This window comes from Pelmatolapia mariae, linkage group LG5 (assembly GCF_036321145.2).
Source record: "Pelmatolapia mariae isolate MD_Pm_ZW linkage group LG5, Pm_UMD_F_2, whole genome shotgun sequence".
NCBI lineage: Eukaryota > Metazoa > Chordata > Actinopteri > Cichliformes > Cichlidae > Pelmatolapia > Pelmatolapia mariae.
In genome coordinates, this window is record NC_086231.1 from 1,093,699 (window position 1) to 1,115,949 (window position 22,251).

Here is a 22,251-nt window from a genome sequence, read left to right on the forward strand (position 1 = left end):
CAGCCCTGGGTCACAGAGGTGAGGGCAGGATCGTTGTTTATTTTATTACCTTTGTTTTATGAGATCAAATCTCGTTTGGAGGAGAGACCTGACTGAAGTGGCAGTCATACTAACAATACATGAAAATGCAACAGAAAAAGAAGCACATTCAACAGGACAGACAAATATTTTTTTAAAGAAAAAGCTATATCGTCCTTCTTTGTCACGTTCTGCGTGATGCCTTTAAATTCAGATATTAACACGCTCAAGCTGAGGTCTCTCTGGAAACTATTCCATGACATGTAGTGAGAAACAAACAGGAGAACGTTAACGAGCTCCTTCACCTCGTCTTTTCACCATGACCAGCCACGTTTAGGTCAAACTAAATGAATCAGAAACATCAAATGTTACTATTAATAAGATTAAAATCAAAAGAGAAACACACACACGTGGCTGGATATTACTGATAAATCTAGTCTTCATATCTTTTATCCTGTCTTCCTTCTGTCACCCCTAACCGGTCGCAGCAGATGGCCCCGCCCACTCCCTGAGCCTGGTTCTGCTGGAGGTTTCTTCCTGTTAAAAGGGAGTTTTTCCTTCCCACTGTCACCAAAGTGCTTGCTCATAGGGGGTCATATGATTGTTGGGTTTTTCTCTGTATGTATTATTGTAGGGTCTACCTTACAATATAAAGCACCTCGAGGCGACTGTTGTTGTGATTTGGTGCTGTGTAAATAAAGCTGAATTGAATGCACTCTCAGCTATTAGCAGTGATTAAAACTACAGATGATTTGAATTAGAGCTCCTTTACTGTCTCTTAGTTCCACACATTACTTCATAAGTTTGAGGAAACACATTCAAACCAAGGCAAACATGCTACAGGAGGAAGCTGTGACAACTGTATCTGGGCGTTATTAACAAATAAAAATATAAAGACATGTATAAAAATATTAATGTGATAAAAGGTCTTGCAGTGATGGTGCTGTTCACAGATTGTTGTCTTTGGTGTCTCAGGGCTGAGGAGATGCTGCTTGTTACTTTCACTCTAACTCTGTGGTCAGACTTTGGCAGTAAAAAGTGTTTGGTAGGTTCAAATACACCCATCACAGCACTGACCAAAGAGCTTCATGTGCTGCAGACAGCATGGTTCACACCTGAGACACTGCAGCATCTTCAGATGAGCATCAGCACTTTGGACTGAAGCAGACTGGAGGAAATGTTGTGCTTGTGCAAACTAAAGCTGCTGCATTTATTTCAACCTGCAGAGCCACAATGAGATGAGCTGAAGTAATCCTTTAATGAAGTTCCACTTTACACTGTTTCTCTAGTGCATGTCAAAGTGTCAGCAGCTAAAATACGAATGCTGCAAAGATTTTTGTCTTTTTTAAACACATTAATTTTGTAAAGAGAGAGAAAGACAAACCAGATCAATATGAGAATCCTCTCGGCACACCCGTACTCTGTTTTTCACACCGCTGGCAGGTTGGTGTTCAAAGCGTCGTGGGCAGAGGAAGGCAGACAGTCTGAGGAAGAGTCAGAGTGTCAGGGATAGAGGCGCTGTCAGCCGGCTGCTCTGACATGTCGGCCGAGCTGCCTGCTGAGAAAAGAAAGCAGCAGCACAAAGATAGAAACCTGCAGCACAGCGGATGCCTTTCTCTGCCACAGCGATCAAATCCACAAGTCACGATGACTTTCTAAAAGTCCACTCGAGCGGCTTCATCCCTTCAGATTTATGAGCTAGTCACGAAGCACTCGGACCCGACCCCGAGTGATCAGGCTTAGTTGGGTTGGACTAAAATGAGGGCCCATTTCTAATCATCTGAAGTGAAAAACATAAACAATTAAAGTAAAATCTACTCTTCCCTGGATTCCCACCATCTCCTGTCCTCGTTTGAATCACAGCTGCAACTCTGAAAGCAAAATACAGAAATATTTTATCCTGCAGAAAACTGTTTTATAATTCAGATTATTTTTGAAGAACAGCACGGCATGTTTGAAAATGACCTTCTAGGTTTTCGCTCTCTCTCAGACATGGATGCGCAGCTCGGAGACTCAGATGTAACATCTATTCTAACAGATTAAGTCGTGTTCAGGATTTATTTCTCCTGGGACGCTTTGTGGCTCATTTATATGAGCAGGTTTTGAGCCACTGCTCAGAAACTGTGAGCCGGCTGCTGCTCGCAGGTACGTTTGCAGCAAAGCTTGTCTACATGGAAAAGGGTTTATAGTCTGGACTGGTTCTTATATAGCACTTTTCTACTCTGACTGAGCACTCAAAGCGCTTTATACAACTAATTCATTCACCCAGTCACACCCATTCACTTCTTCTAAGCTTTTAAGTGCTCTATCTAACATTCACGATGCATCGGAGAGCAACATGGGGTTACTATCTTGGATATTTGGCATGCAGACTGGAATCAAACCACCGACCTTCTGGTTAGTGGCTGACCTGCTCTGCCACCTGAGCTATCGCCACCCCATAACACCCCTCATGACATTACAGTAGATTACATTAAAAGCAGAAATGAGGAAACCTAAGATTTTGTTAGCTGAATTCTCATGGCTGAAATTTTGTTATTTGATCTTACACCCAAGTTCTTTTTCTTGTTTTCTCGTTTGAAGCTGCTACCTGACGAGGAAAAAGCTCAGTGTTTGGGTCTCACTGTATAACACGACCCACGAATAGGGCGCAAGTAACCTGTACATGTAATTAACAAGTCAGGTTTTTGCAGTAAACAATGAAACAAGTACCCTGTACTCACTGTTGGGAAGGTTACTTTCAAAATGTATTCCACTACAGATTACAGATTACAGATTACATGCCCCAAAATGTATTGTGTAACATATTCCCTTATGTGACTCAATGAGAGTAACGTATTCTGAATACTTTGGATTACTTATTATATTATCATGCTTTATCTTGGTGTCCACATCTCCTCAGACCTGACATGGGCTGCCCACATTCAGGTCCAGACCAAAAAGGCTAGGCAGCGCCTGTACCACCTACGACAACTGAGGAAGTTCAGGGTCTCTCCAAAGATCCTCAGGATTTTCTATACAGGCGCTGTGGAGAGCATCCTCACACAGAACATCACATCGTGGTTTGGGAACAGCTGTGTGAAGGACCAAAAAGCTCTCCAGAGAGTGATCCGTACAGCGGAACGCTGCTGCAGGATTGCTCTCCCCCTGCTTCAGGACACCTACACCAGGAGATGCCGGACTAGAGCAGCGCAGATACTGAAGGACCCGTCCCATCCTGGCAACAAACTGTTCCAACTTCTGCAATCCGGTAGAAGGTTCCGCATCATCCGGGCAAGGACAGAGAGACTCAAGAGGAGCTTCTATCCTCAAGCCATCCAGGCCCTAAACTAAACCAACCCCACCCCCCAATATGTTTATATTGTCTATTCTGTAAAATAGTCAGATTGTCTATTGTTATTTAATTCACCTAATGTACAGAATTCACCTGCTTGCTGCTACTACTGCACATTCACTTAATGTATATACTATATATATAATGTTCTTCCTCTCCCCCCCCATTTTTGCACATGTTGAGGAGCGTGTCAGATTACATTTCACTGTGTGTTATACTTGTATAACTATGCATGTGACAAATAAAGAACCTTGAACCTTTTTACAACTACATGAATGTAGTACTGCTGTGTGATTTATTACTATTACTGAAGGTTACTCACCACCGAGCTAACATTGTTAGCTGGTGTTAAATTCTCCCAATTCTTTCATCTTTGGGCTGAAGGAAGGACAGCACTCGGTGTATAAATGCTCAATCAACAATCATTTTATTCCATACAATTCTTATTATTCCATACAAACACTTTTGAGCATAAACCATCCGGAGAGGAGATGAGTGCGGGAGGGTGTCCGCCTGATCTCGACGTGTCTGAGCGTTTCTCACATTCTTATACCCTCAGCCCCCCTCCAAAGTCATAAAACCTAAACATCCACATGCTTTCTCTCTCTCAGTGAGCCTAAGTTATGACCTCGGCTTCCTGTGCAGTATGTTCTGTTCTTTTCTAATCAGACAAATAAGGCCATGACTCTCTGAAAACAGTATTTCTTATACCTCAGCAGTATAATGCATCATAAAACAATATCATTCATTCACAATAAATCAGAAGTCTAATGTAATACAAATCAGTTTAATAATTGTAATAGTTATCACCTTCTTCTAAGTCAGGAGAATAATCCAAACTAAAACTACATAATAATTTCACAATCTTTAATTAGGGGTATGACGTGGCATAAGATAATATAATGATCTCACGCTGGCGTTAGCTGAGGTTAGTTCATTAACTCTAGACTGTTAGACTTGATGGATAGCATTAACAACCGGCTAGCTAGAAATAATCTTGTGAAAGCAATACCAACTAGATTTTTTAATTACTTAAATACTTAAATATTACTGATACAGAAATAGTTTTCTATACGAGATCGCTGCAAAAAGTGCAGCCTTACCTAATGTCCACCTACTGTTACTCATTTTATATTAAGATTTAAACATCTAGCTGGTGTTGGTATGACGAGTAACCTTCAGTAATAGTAATAAATCACGGGCATTAGAGCCTCTTAATGCGTGTTTTGTTTGGGTTTCCACCGGCGTGGAAACCAAAAATATGGAGTTCATAGCCTTATGAAACAGGAAAGTACCGCCGTGTAATCATTTATTTCAACAAAGTAACTGTATTCTGAATACCACCTTTTTAAACGGTAACTGTAACGGAATATAGTTACTTATATTTTGTATTTTAAATACGTAACACCAGTACATGTATTCCATTACTCCCCAACACAGCCTGTACTTTCTGGGATCGTGTTATGGAGTGACTAATGTATAGTATCCTGTACTTACATGCAATTTGTGGGCAACACGTCAGGTTTTTGCAGGAAACAATGAAACAAGTACCCAGTATGTGTTATATAGTGAATAATGTGCAACGACCCTGTACTTACATGCAATTTGCAGGAAGGTAAAGGGTACATAAGATATAAGATGTGGAAATATTTTTTGTTGTCCCGGAAATTTACTATGAAATAACCCAGTACTTAAAATTACTTAATTTAATTTTATGTTATTATTTTGTTGTTACCTGTACAATATGGGCTCAAAATGTGGTCATAAATATTTTGTACTTGTAAATCAGTTTTGTATGTGTAAAAATAATTTGTGTGTGCGTAAAAAAGATTTGTATGTGTAAAAAAGATTTGTATGTGTAAAAAAGATTTGTGTGTGCGTAAAAAAGATTTGTATGTGTAAAAAAGATTTGTATGTGTAAAAATAATTTGTGTGTGCGTAAAAAAGATTTGTATGTGTAAAAATAATTTGTGTGTGCGTAAAAAAGATTTGTATGTGTAAAAAAGATTTGTATGTGTAAAAAAGATTTGTGTGTGCGTAAAAAAGATTTGTATGTGTAAAAAAGATTTGTATGTGTAAAAAAGATTTGTGTGTGTGTAAAAAAGATTTGTGTGTGCGTAAAAAAGATTTGTGTGTGTGTAAAAAAGATTTGTGTGTGGACTTTGCCAAAAAACCCCTGCAAGTTACAAGTACGGATTTTGACCCTATTTTTCTTCCTTTCATCTGATTGGTCAATGTCATGTCAATCACAAATGTAATAATCCAATCAGAGAACAGATGGGTTTGGCTGTCGGAGGGACGCTTTTTTTGAACTGCAGGTCTTTGAAGGGAATAAATGCCCTTTTACATGCCAACCCAGCGTTTCCCTTCATCACCACGAAGGAAAACAGTCTGTGGTCGTCTGAGTTTGGTGATTTTTGTGTCACAGGTCTATGTGCTTAATACAGGGACTTCCACAGCCTTTTCAACAGCGCTGCGGACCGCGGGGGGGGCGGGCAGTGTTTTGGAAATGACAGTCTTCATTACAAAGCTTTCTTCGTTATGAATTAGCATACATGTTTTTATTGAACATTTGAAGAACTAGCAAACCCCCCCCCCCCCCCCCCCGAAACTCTTGTAGAGGACATAAAGTCAGAGATAGAAACGACAAGGAGCAGGTGCATCTAGTACAGGTAGAGCTGCTGCAAAAACCCACAGAGCCCAGCAGCCAGCGCAACAAATTCTGGATCCTTTGCTTTTAGTTAGCAGTTAGCATTAGCAGCACATCCTGTGTCCGATGTGAAAGGACTTTTATGCTGCGCACTGTGACTCACAGTAATGGTCCCGGGTCAGCCCTGACTTTGTGTTAAACTAATCCTAAAGTAATGATGGTATTTCTAACCACTGACATACCACAACTTTATCCTTTCAACAGCTGCTGAAAGTTAGCGGACCTAGCTGCTATCGGATATTTATATAGAGATCCTCCAGCTTCAAACTGTATCACCCTTCAAGGACCTGCATTTCAAAAAAGTGCCCCTCCGACAGCCAAACCCATCTCTTCTCTGATTGGATTGTTACATTTGTGATTGACATGACATTGACCAATCAGATGAAAGGAAGAAAAATAGGGTCAAAATCCGTACTTGTAACTTGCAGGGGTTTTTTTGGCAAAGTCCACACACAAATCTTTTTTACACATACACAAATCTTTTTTACGCACACACAAATCTTTTTTACACATACAAATCTTTTTTACACACACACAAATCTTTTTTACACACATACAAATCTTTTTTACACACACACAAATCTTTTTTACACACATACAAATCTTTTTTACACACACACAAATCTTTTTTACACATACAAATCTTTTTTACACATACAAATCTTTTTTACACACACACAAATCTTTTTTACACATACAAATCTTTTTTACACACACACAAATCTTTTTTACACATACAAATCTTTTTTACACATACAAATCTTTTTTACACACACACAAATCTTTTTTACACACACACAAATCTTTTTTACACACATACAAATCTTTTTTACACACACACAAATCTTTTTTACACATACAAATCTTTTTTACACACACACAAATCTTTTTTACACATACAAATCTTTTTTACACATACAAATCTTTTTTACGCACACACAAATTCTTTTTACACATACAAAACTGATTTACAAGTACAAAATATTTATGACCACATTTTGAGCCCATAGTACAAAACTTGTTACACGAAATTAAAGGATACTTGTGGGTCATGTTATAAAGTGTTACCAGTGTTTGTATTAAGGTACAATAAGCAGGTTCTCCACTAACTGCAGCGTTTAGGGTTTGATTCTGGCTGCGTCTGAGCCCAAGGACACTTTGAAAGGACACTGAACAAACATGTGGGAACAATTAAGATAAATCTATAATAATCAACACTTGAATAAGGTCTAAAATGGAGATTGTGGACAGGAATTCGATAACGTCACATCTACATCCTTTTCTTAAGAAATTAAATGTGATAAGTTTCAATAATTAGATTTATTTGTGAATTTATTATTTATGAATACATAATCCATGTCCCTGAGCACTCAGTCACCTCATGATTCAGCAACACTCCCTCAGGAATGCTGAAGTGTTGCTGAATCATGTCTCCTGTCTCTATTTGTGTTCATCTTTTCCTAAAATCATAGTTTCCTTTGTAAAAGACACTCTGCTGGCGTCAGTCCTGTCCTTGTTTCTGATTGGCCAAATGCTGCCAGCACCGCCCCTTTCATGTGAACCAGCTAAGAGCCCAGTCGGTAAACTCTGGGTACACTTATGAGATTGATAAGCAGCTTCATGTGACTGCTGATGTTAGGATAAGATGAGCCAGACCAGGCAAACATGTCCTGGATAAGTTGCGCTTGTTTCAGAGTGCAGGGCGGAGCTCTGAGGCGGCCTTAGGTCAGTGTGTTTGTTTCTGCACAAAATTAAATAAATTAAAGATTAAAAAGTTCAGACGTACATTCAGGATTTTTTTATGTGTGTCAGTTTTCAGTGTGGTTGGTTGTTGTTTGACCCGTGTGGTTTTGTTCCACACCTCTTTCCCTCTTTCCGTTGTTTTTCCAAACGTCTTTTTGTTCAGTTTCTGAATCTTTAATTGTGTTTTGCTTTTAGTTGTTTGAAGCATATTTCAGTTTTGTTGTTTATGTTCAAGCTTTTTAATTTTAGTTTTATTCAATGCTTCTGTTTGTTTTGCATTTTTCAGAAGTTTAGTTTTGATTCCCAGTGCGGCTTTTAGAAGTGTGTGTCATGTGTTTTTGTCAGTTTCCACTTGTGACGTGATCCAACATCCGGATTTGATCCAGCATTGCCCAGCTGTGGGTCTGTGTCCTTTTCCACTCTGTGCTGGTAAACGAGCAGGTCTGATGCTTAACGAGGTTCTCATCAGAGAGCTGAACTACTCTCTGTGACTACACCCTACGTGTCTGTTTCACTGATGTGCTTCAGCTCTCACATCCATAATCATGTGTGTAAATGTGTAAGTATCCAAACAGCATCCCACTCTGTCCTTTGTGTGATGCGTACTGCACACGGCTGTGTGTGCAGAGGAGAGTATCTATGACTAAGGCTAAGGGTCAGGTCCCCAAAGACGAGCTAATCTTACCCGTGTTATTGTAAAGTCTTTACTTTCCAGTACAAACCTGTAGGCGCTCTCCATTTACTGTACTGGAAGCTATCGAGAAACAGAGGGGCTTGTTTTTTAACTCTACTTCCCTCTGTAATGCTAATGCAGCCGTCTGATTGGATCGTTATCACAGGCTGTCTTCTGTGCTCGCTGTGAGTCGGTCAGTCCTTCATTCCCACGCTCGATTCTGGTGACTTTTCCCAGAATTCCTGCAGTGACTCCTGTGTTTGTGACAGAGACTAAAGGAAACATGCAAACAGCAGTAACGGTGGGCTGCACACAGACTGGACAACATAATTTCACACATTTCACACACATGAGCACACTCTGTGTCTTTCTGTTCGCTTCCTCAGCCGAGTGGGGAAAATGACTGTGTACCTCCCAGCAGGGTGCCGGGTCGAGCTCCTCGGCTCGCTGTAAGTGTGGGGTTTAACATTCACAGCAGAGATGCTCCCTCATTACGATCTGTGTGATCTGACAGCAGGCCTGTGACGGCAGAGGAGAGCTGATTGTGCTGATTCTGAGGAGCAGCAGCACATATGAATCTCCAGCTACTTTACACACACACACACACACACTGCAGGGGTGTCTGATTAGATCTGGTCTGCAGAAGGCTTCGATCAGTTTGCAGCTCCTCACAGCAGCGCCCCATGCTGCTCCTTCTTATGTTGCTACATTTTAATAGGGCGGAGATTTGAGGCGCTCGGCTCGTGCATCAGAATTACAAAGCGCCGGGGCGACTGATTATGCATCGCCTCTCCAATGCTCCCAAGAAAACTGCTAAACCAGTTTTGCCACATGCTGAACTGCACCACATCACTTGTGACCGTCTAACCGGCGGTGATATGCATTTAAATTGGCTGCCATCTCTACAAGTGGCTGCCGAGGAAGACGGCGAGGAAGGAGTTTCCACAGGAAGAAATCCCGCCGTCCATTCTGCTTCCTCAAATCAGGTCTTTTATTATCCATTTGTCACCTCTGAGACAGAGTAATTCTGCCCGAGCACCGAGAGGTCCTGGAGATGAGCTGAGGAAAGGTTTCACTGTATGGTTCCAGGAAATAGTCTGTGGTTGTGCGCGCTCAGAGATCTGCAGCTCAGGCAAATAAAAATCATAAAAACTTTATTAATGTAGCTCCTGCGAAGACTCAATGATTTAAATCAAAACACAAGATAACACTAAGAATTGTTAACATTCTTAAGCTTCTCATCCCCATTCAGTATATGTACATCCAGTGGCCACATTATTAGGTACAATGTCCTTGCTGATGTGACAGAAGAATAAACAGACTCAAACCGACTGCTTTGAGATGATAGGAAGGCAACAGAAACTCAGATGATCAGTTGCTGGAGGCTGTCAGTGGAACCCGGTGTGTTCTTGTTGTTTACCTGTCTCTCTGTTTACTGTACAGTTTTATGTGACCCGTCCTGGGCCTGCACACGTCATTTAGCAGCTTTACTATAACCTGGCATGTTTAGATCTTATATTTTGGATGGACGGTTCCCCGTTAACACATGTTGTACCTGTTAAAAAAAACACAGTTGGAAACTGAAGCTCACACCCTGGTCCAATCAGTCAGGATCATGAAAGCATGGATCTATCGAGTATCAGCATTCAGGCTCCTGGTGGCGTGATGATGTGGGGGAGATTCTCTTGGCGAGCTCTGAGCATCATGTAACCCCCACAACCTACAGCTGCTGTTGACCCTGCCCATCCATTTATGACTACAGTGTACCATCTTCTGATGTTGCTTCCAGCAGGAAAATAATCCTTGTCACAAACCTCATTTTTATTGATATTTTACACAAAAACACGATAGCAGGATACAGGCAAACACAGCTGGTAATGAATAACAAACTATTTATTGATACTATTATAAACTCACAACATTGTAACAGAAGTCGACAATGTGAAATAATAGAGTGCATTTTGGTGACACTCTGAGATACCTCTGTCTCATCAATATTTAACTCTAGGAGGCTGTCCACCAACATTTAGCATTTAGGACAAGGATTCAGTTGGTTTCTGAATATTCAGAAATTTTATTTGGAATAATAAAAGACCAAGGCTCAGACTCTCCTTACTCTACCTTCCATATGAAAGAGGGGGTTTACAACTTCCAAATTTAATGTGGTACTTTTGGGCTGCCCAAATCAGAGCAGCAGCGTTTTGCTTTGTTAATGAGCAGACTCCGGCGTGGGTTTCTATGGAGTTTACAGAAATTAAATTCCCTCTAACTTATATCTTTACTCAGCTGACAGGAAGACACTAATTAAACAAACTAAGAACCCCTTTCTGAAAAACACTATGATGATCTGGTTTGAAACACATAACTACTTGGGAATGGAAAAGCCCACATGTGAAAGTCTTTTGGAAAAAGCTGATAAATCTTCATCCCAAAATATGTATTTTAAATATATACCCGAACAATTTTGTACCTGCTGCAAACAAAAGAGCTCTGTTAACGATCGGACTTTTGGAAGCCAAGCGATGTATTGCTAAGTGTTGGAAAGATAAAAAAATCTGTAGACTTTCTCAGTGGCTTAATGGACTGACGTCTATACTAACTCTGGAGAAAATAACTTATGCATTAAGAAACAAACTGGACAAGTTTTGGGCCATACGGTCAAAATTCTACAACTTTTTGGAGAACTGCAACATATACACTGGATTTGACGGCATGAAGTGCTAATTTCCTGTCTGCCCCCCTCCCCCTCTGTTATGGCTTGCTTTATTTTTGTTTCTATCATTATGTGTTTTGTCATTATTTTATCTTATGTTCACGGTGTAATATGTAAAACTTGTTAAAACAAACAAATAAATGTATAAGTTGGTAATCACCTTCACTGAAGTACAACAGAGTGTCATCTGCATACTAACAAACACAGGGTTCAGAGGAGAGATTTCAGTGGCTGCGCTGAACAGAAACAAATACATAAATATATTAAAAAATACCAAATAAATGAATATTTTAAAACCAAACCACAGATTCAGTCTGAAAAAGTTTGTTTCCACTTTTAAATAAGCAATCAAATGCTCAGCAGCAAGGAAGTTGGTGTGAAACTATCCAGGGGTCTGAGGAGGTTTTCTCAGAAGGAGTTCAGTAATCACATTCTTAAAATAAGCAGAGACAGAAATGGGTGACATCTTAATTACAGAGAAGATATTTGTCCTGACAGTTAGTTATACTGTTAGAAATGTCACAGGCAGGATGTGGAGAGCGCACAAAGGGGCTTCATTTTATTAATCACTACACAGAGTGTCACAGAAGGCGGGAGGGTTAAAGAAACAGCTGTGTCCACTGCACCTGGAAATGTTTGGCACTCACTGATAATCACTGCAGATTTGGTGAAATGTCAGAAACACAGAATAATGATTCAAACGTAGAAATGCTGCAACAATTTTAATAAAATGTACCAAAAAAAGAATTTAAAAAGCCAGAAAAACAGCTGAATAGTAATGTGTTAAAATTCCAAATATATGTTTATAAAGTATCTAACAAATATTTAATAATGTTTTTAAATGTATTACAAATAAGACAGCTGATAAAACAACAGCTTTGCTTTCCCGCTGCGCTGCTTCCTGCTCCTCTGTGTCTCTAACATGAACATCATGTCTGATTCAGTCAAACCAGCGACTGAGAGCAGAAACTCATCAGGACGGTGAGCTGCTGCTCCTTAGCTTTAATGTCATTGGCTTCATGTTTCAGAGCTGAAACCTCTGAAACGTCTGTTTCTGATGCTCGCTCTGTGACTGCAGCATGCTGTGCGCTCTCTGCCTCTTTGTTGCCTTTCCCCAACATCTTTCCTGCATCACCGCGCTGCTTTGCTGAGTCCACGCTGTCTCGCCACAGCTCGCTGAAAGATGAATCACCTCTGTATTCCTCAGGCGTGTCCTGCGGTGCCTCAATAAGGTCGACAGTCTTAAATCAATGGACTGTGCTTGAAACTCGTCGGAGGGCAGCTTTGATTCATTCTTATATACAGGACCGAGATAAAGTGGAGGCCCACAGATGCAATCAGGAGCCCCCCCACACCGAGCGTGATGAGTGTGTTTTTGAAGTGAGAGTCTCGTGTTCACATTACAGGTGGAAAATCGCTGCGACTTCAGTCGCTTTGTTCGCCGTTAGTAAAGGACGCTGCAATTTACTTTAATCATTCAGCTGTGATTCATGATTCAGGACAAAAGCAGCCTTTGCAGCTCTCTCATGTATGGGAGAGTTATCACCTTATGATGCTTTCTGTGACTTTACTGATCCATTTATGTGCTTTTAACAAGGACGTAACCTGCTGTGAGTCACAGCTCAGCTCTGATGCTGCTGAGTGAGTGCACAGAGTTCAGCTGGATTACATCTGAGTCAAAGTAACTCAATAAACTCTGCTGAGCAGCAAATACAAATAAACTCAGGTAACTTAATGAGGAATGGCACTAACCTGAGCACGAGGCTGAATGGAAACACAGACTCTCTACATTTAGTGGAACAGCAGAGTCAGCACTCGTCTTTATCATCTTTATTATCCTTGTTTCTGCCTCTGGATCAGTAACGTGCCTGCAGGAGACTAACTGCAGGACACTGATGGAGGGGATTCTGCTTTTTGTCTTATGTCAGTTTTGGGAAATACGTCATGAAGCGACACAGCATGAGTGAGTCTCGTAAAGGCTCACACATGTTAGAACGGTGTGGCTAAAAAAGAGGCGCCTGTGATTCCACTGAGATGATGATAACCAGACAGAACAGCAGCTGAATCAGAGCTACGAGCAGGTTTAAGAAACAAACCACGAGAATCTTAGAGTTCAGCCTCCATTTAATCTACTCAGTGTGCTCAAAGCGTTCAACACAGAAGATACAGACATGAAAACCTGTGTAGGTTTATGGAACCTGAACACAAACAAGCAAAACAAACAAATAAACAAAAACACGCATATTAACTGCAGGCCTGAGTGAATTGTTTTATAAGCCCCTTTTCCATCAGTATCCACTCACCTCGTCTTGGATCGACTGGTTTTCCATTACAATCCAGTACCACCTAATGTGCATGGTTGTCGTCATAGCAATGCTGCCAAGCATCCTGTGATGTAATTAGTATGCGACACAGGCACTATAACAAAAGTGGACGTCCACCTTTGTTATAGCTACCTGCTACTCGGTCCGTGGCTTGTTGTCGGGAACACAGTGTGTTTTTGAAGCTATTTTCTTCGTTTCCTTGTTTCAGAAATGGTGGTTTTGATTTTCAGGTTCAAAGCGATCCAAGCAGGTACTAAAATGTTCAGTGGCGTCATTCGATGAGTCATCAAAGCGTCATGTTCATGAAAATGAAAACCAACATTTTTTTAAAACCCAGCAACGAGGGAAATGGCTACGCAAAACAACGGATCGACGTCCACCTTTGTTGGAGCGTTACTAATTATGGCAAATGACCTGTATTTGTATAGCGCTTTACTTAGTCCCTAAGGACCCCAAAACGCTTTACACTACAATCAGTCATCCACACATTCACACACTGGTGATGGCAAGCTACATTGTAGCCACAGCCGCCCTGGGGCGCACTGACAGAGGCGAGGCTGCCGGACACTGGCGCCACCGGGCCCTCTGACCACCACCAGTAGGCAACGGGTGAAGTGTCTTGCCCAGGGACACAACTGGAGCCGGGGCTCGAACCGGCAACTTTCCGATTACAAGACGAACTGCCAACTCTTGAGCCACGATCGCCCCATGTCATGGGATGCTTGGCTGTGTTGCTATGACGACAGGCACACACATTAAGTGGTACTCGATTGTAATGAAAAACCAGTCGAACCAAGTCGAGTCGTGGCGAGTCGATCCAAGTAGGCACTAATGGAGAAGGGGCTATAGTTTCAGTCTGAATAGTTTCAGTCTGTTGTTGAACGTAGGTACAGATGTAACTGATCTCAGGTCAGCAGGCAGCTGAAAGAACAGGACCATAGTAACTGATAGGGCCTTCAACAGACTGAGATCTGATTCTGGGAGCAGTTCAAAGACCTGTCTGACTGGACTGAAAAGAAAACCTCTAACCTTTCATATATTTTTTAAGTGACAGAAAGCAGTTCTTCCGTTGTTAAAGGCAAATAATAATTTCAGACTGTCTGTTCCACACAAACACTCCAGTTTATAAACAGTAATTCCCGCTGGGTCTGTTCATCTTCTTATAGCTGGATATACATCCAAACACTCAGCTACATTTCTCCGAACCTTTAGACACAGTGTCCGAGTTTCTGCCAGGGTGATGATCGCTGCCACGAAGAAAATCAAGGAAGACCGTCACAAAAAGCACGAACACCTCCTCCAGCATCTGTGCAGCAAGTGTAGAATCGTGACTCCGACCACGTCTCTGTCAAAGGGCAGGGACACCTCCGGGACTCGCAGCCCCAGCTAACCGCCGCATCCACCCCGCCGGCACCACTCAGACACCACAGCCACTTAGACAGTAACTGAGCTCATTTTCCAAGAACAAGCTAGTCAATTATGAACTCTATTTGCTGCCAATCCCGACGGGAAGAAAGGAAAACACAGAGTCAATCAAGTGAATGATCGCCTCCCTAAAGGAAACCCGAGGCGATGGCGGAGGGACACACTTATCTCACTAATGTTTCCCAGTCAGCAAAGCAAATCCCTGCTGACCACTGAAGATAAAGAGGACACAGAGGCTCCACTCTGGGAGAAGGTAAATCAGTCAGTGAGGTCTGGTGGCACTCGGTGAACAGAAACAAGACTGACTTTTCCCCCACAAAGTAACTTTAGAGGAACATTTTGTCTGGGTGTGCTAATGAGTGTCTGCAGGGTGCTCTGTTTCAGGAGGAGGACAGATAAACCGCCGCTCGCCGCCTGCAGCGGGCTGACTCGGAGAGACGCTGAGCGATGATCCGCGGGTGGCGCCGAGGTCAGGATCAGGCTCTGAGAGTCTGCCAGGCTGATGTTCATCTGATGAAATAGCTTTCGTCCAGCATGCCCACCGTTTTCCTGAAAATAGACCCACGTCTGGTGATTTCAGCGTCTTTGTGAGCTGGACGGATACGCTGATGCTCTGTACAGCTTTGATGGCTTACATGTGATGATTCATGTGAGCAGCTGTTGCACTGTTTTTCTTGGCTTTCGTGCATTCCTCATGCTGCAGGTTGTGGAGTGTTTTCAGGAGGTTAAATAAGTTATTTGTGTAGCTTTGTGGTGCTGACACAAACACGCAGCACTCGTTGGATGTGATTTCTTCTTCCAAATCTGAAGCAACGAGCGAGGACAAGCTGTTCACCCTCTGCTGGGCCGGACTTTGGGGTTTTGTTGTATAATCAGCGTTTGAATGAGGTGTTACTCATCCAGAGTAAATCCAGGAACTCGGTGCTGGTTCATCATCAGGTGGTGATTAAGGGAGCGCTTAATTAGTTTTTGCTTTGTCCTGTATTGGTGGAATATTTCAGCAGTTTCAGTATCACTCCGTCTCTTTATTTCATTGTGGGAAGCTGAAAAAACAATCGAGATTAAAATTGGGTTAATGATACAGCTCTACCTTAAACCACGATTGTTATGATTTTTACTCCACATCTGGTCAAAGTGCTGAAGCTGAGCCAGACGTACTCGGTACAGCCGACAGACCACGAAGCCTAAAGGCAGGAATATTTATGGAATATTTATGGAAATGAGCTGCTCCATATCAGCTGTTTCCTGCTGTGTTTCTTTGTTTATCTGCAGCAGATAGTGAATATTTATTTATGAACAGATCAATGCAGGAGCCAATAAGCTCACACAGTGTTCTTCATGAATTATAGTGTGACGTGTAATATGTGAGTTCTGGTCAGTCTGTGTGTTTTAAAGGCAGCCTGAGGTTGTCGGAGGTTCGGCTGAAGTCAGAGGGTGAAGCTGACCGAACACTGATTCGTTTCACTGCAGCATGTGGCAGCAAGCCGACAGCTGAGAAATAATCCAAAATAAAATCGAGCCGATGCCGCTGGTGTGTCCTCAGCATCGCTTACACGTCCCTATCAGAGTTTTTAGTGAGAAAGTTTGTGTTGCAGAATCGTTTTCTACATTTTTTTATTAGGATAAAAAGAATCAATCAATAGAAAGAGAAGAAAAAAGCGCCTGGAGAGTTATTCAATACAACACAAATACACAACACAGCAAATATAACACACAATAAAACCAGTTCCATCATACTGATGATCCGGGTAATCGTTCAGAAAAAGAAAGAAAGAAAAATACAACCAGTAAAAATGAACGATGCGATTACTGGAAGGCTTCAGTTTGAATAAGTGATGCAGAAAAAGGTGCCAGTCAGCCAAACTTCCTGTTCCATGTTTGTCCTTCTCTGATTGGTGTCCACCTGTGGCTCCCATTCATGCTGCTGATTGGTTCCCTCTGACTTTGCACTGACTTGTGATCGTCCCAGGTCCTGAACAAAAGCGATGTGCCTCCCTGCAGAGCTCGCTCCTGTGGTTTTTCAGCAAACTGGGTAAAGAATAAAAGGTTCATCTTGGAACCCCGACCCAGTGTTTTAATCTGTGCCAGTGTTCAGGCGACCTTCATGTGTTTCTTCTCAGGTGACTGCACCTGAACAAGTTTACCTGAACCTCTCTGGCCTCAACTCTTGTATGTTAAAACAATCATTTGACTTTCAGGATCCTTTTTCTTTGTTGGGGTTCCACAGATAGTTCTTGTCAGGAACGTTTGACCTGATCAATCACATTTGGCTTTTGTTTTCGATTTGATTTTCACTTTGATTCACTGGTTCTGTTTAGACACTAAAAGCTACTCAGGTTTAGGAAATACACCTCGAAAACAGAACGTCAGCACCTCTGTGAAATGATGCTCGCCCAGTTTAAACAGCACTCTCCAAATATGGCTGCCTTCACCATGTCTTTATGTGACAGTCCCGCCTGACGAGGAGTAAGGCTTAAGTTCCACGACACTGCCACCGTCTTGGACTGCTAAGCCAGGGTTGGTGTGGCGACTCCGACTTTCCAAGTGGGGGGCTGAAAATTCCAACCGGGAATTTCCATCCTGAGATCGGAAACATCTTTGTAATCCTGAAAACTCAGGGATACACCTGAACCCTGTTTCAGAGGACAGCTGTCTTCACTTATAAAATATCAAAATAATAAAGACCCACGGTGAAGAAACAAACTGATATCAACCAATTTTAGACACCAAGTGACAAAAATGAGAAAGAAACACATGAGAGAAAACGTCTGCGTGCTCATTTTGTGCATCTGTCAGTTTGCCTGCTGTCTCTTAATCCTTAATGTTTGGACGTGCTCAAACAATTTTAAGCTCCCAGATGGATAACTGTCAGAGTAACGGTCAGAATGAACCCATCATGCAGATGAAAGATGCGACGGATGCAGGAAGAAGTGACATTTTCTAAGAGGATTTCTCCTGCAGGGAGGAGCAGGAGAGTGCAGCACATTTGCGTGCAGTATGTTGTAGCGAGCTGAGGATAATGTGAAAATAATGGCTGCATCTGTGGACACAGGTGTTGCTGCTGGTTGTGGAGTTTGACTGCAGAGCAGTGATACAGCAGAAAGTGCTGCCTCATGACTTCCTGCTCTCCTTGTGAGAGGCTTAGAGGAAAAACTAATCTCCCCATTCTTCATGCTTTCCCTGCACATTTGAATCGGTGGAGGGTGTAACCCGCTCAGGCTGGATGGCATCACGCATTGTGCAATATCCCATTTCTACCTCTGTCGTGTTTGTTTTGCTGTGTTCATGCATCGCATCATCATCCCAACTCGGCAGCTTAATCCTGATCCTGCACGCACCTGTCTGCTCGCTCAGTCAGGAGCACTTACAGCAGCACATCTCACAACGCTGAGGCTCCTCGAGGGTTAAACCCGTCTGAGATGAATGGGCGGTAACCAGGCTAATGAGCATGACAAAAGTCGACTTTGATTGCCAGTCTTTGTCGGTGGGAGGGAGAGCAATTAGCATCGCTCCGACAGTCCATCAGAGCCTCTGAAATTGGATTTTGGTGCAGACTGGTGCTCATTACAGCCTCACTGACACAGCGTTATTGCTTATTTGGTAAAGACGGGGATCAGAAAGCTGTACCTCGCCTGCCTTATGGTATACGCACAAGCATGACTTGCTTACGGCAATCAGAAAATAAAGAGTTCATCCCTTAAATTTCACAGCAGACAGACAAAAACAGCAGCTCGCTGACAGACTGAGCTGAGAGCTGAGAGAGCAGACGGACGGAGGAGCTGCAGCTCCATCTAGTGGCGCCCAGCGTCACTGGAACTCAGTCTCCACCTTTAAAATCAGTTTATGGTGCTTCACCTGCGCGAGGCCTTCAAAAATTAAACCAATCAAAAATTAGAAGGGTGCCTTTGTATCACCGCTCCTCTACAGAGATGCTTTTTAAGTCGATCTCAATGAAATGTCGTGGATTTGGACCTACTGTACAGTTCAAGCTAGACTCTGGTTCTGCTTGTGTTGCAGGTCAGGAGCACAATAACGAAATGATGACACATCTGTGTGAGCGGCCTGTACTCACCTCACTGCAGGGGTTTCCAAATGATGTGCTGAAGCACGTGCAGGTGTGCCCATGTTATTGTTGCATTATCCAGCTGCACAAAGTTTGGATGTTAATGTATTTTACAGTTTCAGTACTCGAGTTCATCACCTGCTGGGAGAACATGGCGGTGCGTAAACGGAGGAAAGTTCCAAATGTAGATTTAATCTTTACAAACACACAAGTTCTGTTTCATCAGCCGCCGCTTATCCACTAGATCAATACAGATCAATACAGATCAATACAGATCAATGCTGGTCAGATATTTCATCCAAAATAAACAGAAACCATTTATTGAACGTTACAGCAGTTGGCAGAAAAACAATTAATTACAGAAAAGATGTAAATATGATGTATATGTACTCATACCAAAATCTAATTGTCTTTGCTTTGATGTGCAAACAGCTGCACATTTTGCTCACAAGGTGCCAAGTGTGGCAGTACAAAGAAAAGTGGTACAAATGCTCAACAATCAGAAGATCCCTGTGAGCAGCACTAAGTCGGCAAAAGTGTGAAGGAAGAACTCCTTTTGACACGAAATGACCTCAGACAGGAGTAAGATCAGGGAGGGGCAACCATCTGCTGGGAACAACTGGAAGATGATGGGAAAATGAGGGGAGAAAGAGACACACATACGTCTGTGTGTGTGTGTGTGGGTGTGTGTACCTGGCCAGGTATGGCCTCGTACTCCCAGCAGTGACACTGACTCTGGTCAAATGCAGACTAGTTACAAACAGCGAGAAAGATGAGGAGGGCATGACGATGTCAGTGTGCTCCACCTGAAACACCATTCCTGTTTTGGGGGTTGTCTCATTGTTGTACAGTTTAGCCCTGAAAGAATGCTCCGCCTCCTCTGTGTGCAAAGTTTAGCTCCGCCCCTCATTACAGCATGATGCTTGATTGTGAACGCATGCTCTTTGGAGAATAACAATAAGCTCGTAATGCTTGAAATGCAGTGAAACAGTGATGAGATGTTTGGTGTCACCTGAAACGTGCTGCCCTGTGTTTGTGGGGAAGTAAACGAGACGGCAGCTGTTTCCTGTTTCCCTGACGGCCTCGACGCCGCAGAGCAAAGAAAGCATCAGATTCTTTAACAGCAGCTCCTGTGTTTGTTTAACACCATCCTGACTCTGCACGCACCTCAAATCACACTCAGGAGGTTAAACTGGGAGGTGTTCATGTAGTGTGTGTGTGCGTGCGATGTGTGTGTGTGTGTGTGTGCGCGCGCGCGTGTGTGAGACAGACAGACGCGTATGTTAGTCGTAGTTTTTCTCAGGCTGTGTTTTTGTGTTAGGGATGGACCGATCCGATATTACGTATCAGTATCGGTCCTGACCTAAATTACTGGATCGGATATCGGAGAGGAATAAAAAATGTAATCCGATCCATTAAATATCACAAAAGCACCTCCCAGCTCATAAACCTTCGCACGTCGGAGCAGTGTGCGTCTCGTGATAGAGCGGCTGTGGCGTGCGAGACCTGTCGGCGGTCTGGTTGAGCATTTAGAGCCGCTACGTGCTTCCAAACCGGCATTAAATCTCGGAGAAAGTTATCCCAGAGAGAAGTAAAGCAAGTGTGTAAGTTCATCTCTGAATGTTTGTAAAGCACTGCCTCTCTAGAAAGAGGAAACCAGCGGATAAACAGCAGCAGCACGTTTAAGCTTGATAAGCTGTTGTTAGAATTTATTTAATATTACTTTCTGCACCAGGATCCTTTTCTATCAGCTGACAGCTGGTAACTGTGCAGGCGCGTGTCTAGCAAAGTTTTGCCAGGGGGGCAGGTAGGGCATTAACAGGAAAGGGGGCACAAAGCAACACTTTTCTTTCTTATTGTCATGTCTCACTTTTAATAAATAATTATCTGAATCTTACAACCAAAGTTTTCATCTGATGTAAAATGTATAGAAGTCCATTACTGTATATAGGAACTATTAAGTCTAATATAACCTAGTAAGCTATAGTACTTTTTCTTTTGGGAAGGTACCATCTGTGCAGTCTGCAATTCTGTTGAAGAAAGATGTTGAATCTATTTAATTATTGTGCAAAAATAATTGATTTCTGTGCATTTTTTTACACGTGCATTAAATTAAAGTCGATTACGTCAGTTAAGCATCACGAGGTGGAGGGTGGGGGGTGGTTCCCTTTATTTTTCTTTTGCTGGGAGTTTGCAACCCTATTAGTTAGGTTGCTTAATATTTCCGCTAAGTACTCTTTAAAATACCAGAATAGGGAGGATGGTGCAGGTTTAAGTTTATTAGATTGATCAGTTTTGCTGATCTTTGAAATATTTTGGCTGCAGTGTATTTTTTGCATACAGGTGTAACAGAATAGCTTTAGTTTAGTTTAGTTTTTTAAACTTGAGTATGAACTTATACAAAATGCAGCAAGATATAAAAAAATAAACATTTTATTGATTATAAAATACACTATATTGGATTTATATCGGTATCGGCAGATATCCAAATTTATGATATCGGTATAGGACATAAAAAAGTGGTATCGTGCCATCTCTAATCTGAGTACATAACTGTGTGTCTGATGCAGAGTTATGTCCTGAGAGGCGCACCTGCCTGTGGTGGAGTTCTCATTTCCGCGCGTGTGTGTGTAAACAGAAACGCAGGATCACTTCAGCTCCTGTATGTGCGTCACACACTTTGCCTTGTTTGTCATCTCCTCCTCACGGTGAGTGTTCAGCAGGATGCTCGTTAATGAGGTTGCCTGCCACATCGATCAGGCCTGGCTTCAATCCCCGAAAAGATCTAGCTGTCAAATTATCTTCCAGCAGCATGGCCTCACCTCGCAGCTACAGTAACACAGCACATGTAAGTATGTGGAAATGAAAGCATCAATCCAGGCGGGACACCTCTGTTCCTGAGGGGTGACCTTCCTGGAGCTCTGAATGACGCTGAGACGGCGAGGAGGCAGACCGTAAAGTCTGAACGGACCAGGACGAAGAAAGAAGCAATAAAAAAAAGAGTCTTTTTTCTATTTGCATGAATTTTAATAACAGTCTGCTTTCTTGTCATGTGGGAGGAAGTTAATATCACCTTCAGCTCAGTCACACTGCAGTAAAAATAGGACGGTGAAATGTGTTTGCTCTGAATTTCTGTCATTGCAGAAACCAGCCGGTGTCCAGAGGTTGCTGGTGCAACACCCTGCACCTCACAAGCAAGCACCTAAAAGACATCAGCTGTTCACTGACAGAGTTTGGTGTTTGTAAGG

At 42.4% G+C, this 22,251-nt stretch overlaps 1 protein-coding gene across 6 annotated transcripts in view; it reads right to left on the reverse strand.

Annotated features, from left to right (window-relative positions):
* Positions 1–22,251, reverse strand: part of nicn1 (nicolin 1) — a 581,340-nt gene that overhangs the window by 531,553 nt on the left and 27,536 nt on the right. Inside the window, exon 8 of one of the 6 annotated variants that reach the window (XM_063473303.1) lies at positions 9,070–9,090. The exons of the other annotated variants lie outside the window; for them this stretch is intronic. The gene's annotated coding sequence lies outside the window, so the exon portion shown is untranslated. Of the gene's footprint in view, positions 1–9,069; positions 9,091–22,251 lie in introns of those variants that run through there. 6 annotated transcript variants of the gene reach the window in all.